Source organism: Frankliniella occidentalis, unplaced genomic scaffold, assembly GCF_000697945.3.
Source record: "Frankliniella occidentalis isolate FOCC.00 unplaced genomic scaffold, Focc_3.1 Scaffold203, whole genome shotgun sequence".
Classification (NCBI taxonomy): Eukaryota; Metazoa; Arthropoda; class Insecta; order Thysanoptera; family Thripidae; genus Frankliniella; species Frankliniella occidentalis.
The window spans coordinates 463,272-467,037 of NW_026267329.1; positions in this window are offsets into that span (position 1 = coordinate 463,272).

The window sequence follows — 3,766 nt, forward strand, 5'->3', positions numbered from 1 at the left end:
CCTTTTCTACTCTCCTTTGCCTCTCATCGCGGATATGCCTTGCTTGTCTAATTTCGTCGGCAGTCGAATATCGGCTTTTTTTTGTGCGGGGTGCACAAGTGATGGGCTGTTGACTGGCCGGGGGCCCGTATCTGCGTTTTTTGCGTTTGCCCGTGTGCTCGTTTGAAAAGCAAATGTGACCTTTCTTTTGTTGTAAAATTTCGACTTTTTCCATGAACTTTGCAGAAAGCTCCAAAGAGGGGATCGCGGAAGCTCCTTCAGAATCAGGAGGTGATGGGGGAGGATGTAATGACGGAGGCTATCCCGGAGTCCGACGAGACGCCGTCGTCAGTCATCGTCTCGCGAATGCTGTACTCTGGCTCGGACGAGGTGAGGCCACGTGTACCCATATGAATTTGTACAAAATTGTCGATATTATTTAGGAACACTAATTCTAAATGTGGCCATGCAGAGAGGACACTCTGACAGCGAGACAGGGTCTTTGGAAAGCTCCACGGAGGAGGACTCGGACCATGACCGCCACCGCCAAACGTCTCTGGAGGACCCAAACAGTGACTCCGACGCCTCCTATTTTAACATCATGGACCCCGTGGAGCAGGAGTGCAGCGAGGAGGCTGAGAGGGGGGACGGCGAGGAGGAGGAGAGGGAGGACGGCGAGGAGGAGGAGGAGGAGGAGGCAAAACCAAAAAGAAAGGTGCGTCAAGTTGTGGCACCATAACATTATATTTTTGTACATTTTTTAAAAGTAATATTTGTGCATTTTCACTTGTTCAGGTCAAAGTGGCAGTCGTAGAGCGACAAGTGTCGGAGGATCTCTTTTCTGATGTCTCAGAGGCCCCGCAGGAAACACAGGCCGCTCCAAGGGTCGAGGGGCAGAAGGTATTTTGACCATCTTTAACTAAATAAATTTAGAAAATACCGTTGGTTTTATTAAATTACGTCTATTACATATGGTTATATTTTTTTAAATCCGTTTTTTCTGTTCTCTCCTTGCCCTTCAGCCCAAGCGGAAGCTGCTATCACTAGAGGACTACGTAGCTCAGGCGTCCGAGAGGGCTGCGCGGGCCGCTGCCAACGTCCCTGTGAAGACGGCGCCACCGCCGCCGCCGGACAGGTCGCCCGCCGAGCCACCGACCCCCTTGATGGCTTTGGTGCCCGCCGGCAAAGTAAGCCCCCTGGTCGTCCAAATGATTCGTGTCAAAATTCTATTTTACCGCAGAAATTAGACAATTCTGTCCAATCCTGCAACAGTCACACCCATTTCAGGGTAAACCTTATCTAATTCTGCAGCAACTTTTTCCCATTAAGGATCATCTCTTATGGCACGAGAAAACAGATTCTTCCTTTCACTATACTCAAGGATGGGCATGTGAGTCTCCTTTGTTCCAAAATGAACCCTATTATGAAGATCTTTAACGGAAGCAAACTCCCCATCAAAATCTTTGTGACCGAGGAGTTGCGCGACCAAATCATAGAACCACCAATCCGATTGGTTTAAGGCTTTTCTTGACAAGTAATATTTGGTTAAATTTGCTCTCTTTTTGGTTACAGTATCAGCACTAAACTTAAATCCTTTAGCGTGGAGAGTCTTAAGAATATCATCCATTATTTCCTTCTTAATGCAAACCCTATTGGCATTTAAGTTCACCTTATCCCTCTTCAAGATAAGAACTTGCAGAAGTGAAGAAATGGCCTCATCAGTCTCCAAGTTCTTGGATGATGCAGCAGTAGTTTGGGGAACATCAGGAGGTGGAGAAGAGGGAAATCGGAGAGGACCTCCATTGAACAGAACTTCCTCGAGGCAGCGTATATCGTTTTCGCACTTCTCATGGACCTGGAAAAGAAAACAAACAAAAACAGGAACAATATAGCAATGAATCATCATGTACCACACAGGGAAAAAACCTTACCTGTAGATGAACACTACTTTTATTCTCTTCGCCGATTTCCCCCCAGGCAACAATGGGCTCTGAGCAGAGCTCAAGCTTTAAAAGCTCAGAATTCAAGAATTCAACGAAGTCTTTCTGTTGAAAAGATTAAAGCTTTGAGCAGGAAGCATAGATATTGGCATTAAAACGTACAATAAGAGGAAACTTACAACTGAAGCCACTGAAGTCGATGTGATGCACAGCAGCCCTTCTGTTACTGCTGACTTTGAGCTCTGCCCTGCAATCCAAAAGACAGGTGTACAGGTGAGTCTTCAAATTGAGAACAGAAGCATGACAGGTGTTCGGAGAAATTTACCTTGAGGGGGGGTCTGGTGGTGCAACGACCGTACTTGAAGGGGACACGACAGAACTGGCAGTCTGCACCAACACAGCTGGAGCAATAGAGGCCACATGAGGAACCGGTTTTGCCATGGGTGTGATTAGGGCTGTCATAATCACCTGATCAGGAGATACCTCTCCAGGAGCACCTTGTCCAGGAGACACCTCTTCAGGTGACAACTGCTCAGGAGGTAACATATCTGAAGTCGGTGCAATTGTAACGGTAGGGGCTTGAGTTTGAGCTGCTGATATGACAAAGAAGTGATAGAATTTCACACTTGAATACAGCTTCGTAGCAGCAGAAGACATAGCAAATTCAGGTGTTCTCTTACCCGCTAAATGAGCAGAAACTTGATCCAACGAAAAATTATAAAATTTCATGGAGCTTCCATCCGGTTGTACCACGATGCCTCATGAATTCTTTTATCCAGTATTGGATAAGACTGGCATCCTGCCGTGCTGATAGCATTTGAAAAACGGGTAACTGCTGGTCATTTGCTTGTATAACACCCTCGTAAAAAAAAATGTCAGGACTTTTAAGCCCAGTACAGGTTTCTACTTTCCGTACAAGAGATCCTGTTGAATCAATGGCCATAACTATGTAACATGTTGCAGAAAACTTCTTGTACACTTGAAGCGACTTGAAGTTGGGCATGTGAGCAGTTCTCCGCGAACGGGTCACTTTTGGCTTTTCAAACTTTGAAAAAAAATGTCCGATTTTCTCCGGATTTTTTTTGATGAAGTTGTTAAGTACTTCTCCCAGAGGCAGGATCTCAACTAAACGAGCTCCCAACCCAATAATATAGGAGATATAGAGACTTTTAGTTTTTAGCTGGTTACGGATCTTACAAGCACCGTAAATTTGGTTACGGATCTTACAAACACCGCAAATTTGGTTACGGATCCCTCAAGCACCGGTGCCAGCAGTGGGCGGGAGCGCCTGGTAGGTAGGCAGCCCCCTCGGCACGCGTGTGTTGTCCGAGGATGTTGCCTACCTCACGTTTCGCAGGCGTTGGGCAGTTCGCAGTACCGGGTCTAACTGTGAATACGCAGCAGTGTTGCGGGTTTGCCCACTCTTTACACCGTAAGGGGCCATGGCTCCTGCGGCCATATTGAGTATGCAATCCCGCAACACTGCTGCGTATTCACAGTTACACCCGTACAAAAGATGCTGCTTTCAACTCCCTTCTCCTTCTTGAATGAATATTTTCTCTTTAAAGCTTAAATGATTTGTTAAAATCGACTGGAGAAACCCGTGAATAGTGCACAGCTACTACAACTTCAGTAGAGGTAGAGCAAGGTGTGAAAAAATAGAGAATGAAGTTTAAATTGAGAAATATAATGACAGTAATAAAATACATGGAAAAACAAAATTAAACAAGACTGTGGCTGTCAACAACTAAAGATATCACATTTAGTTCACAGAAAAATTAACACTTATCACTTTTTCAGTCTTAACAATTAAAATAGTATGTACAATTTAAAATAATAGGAAAAAC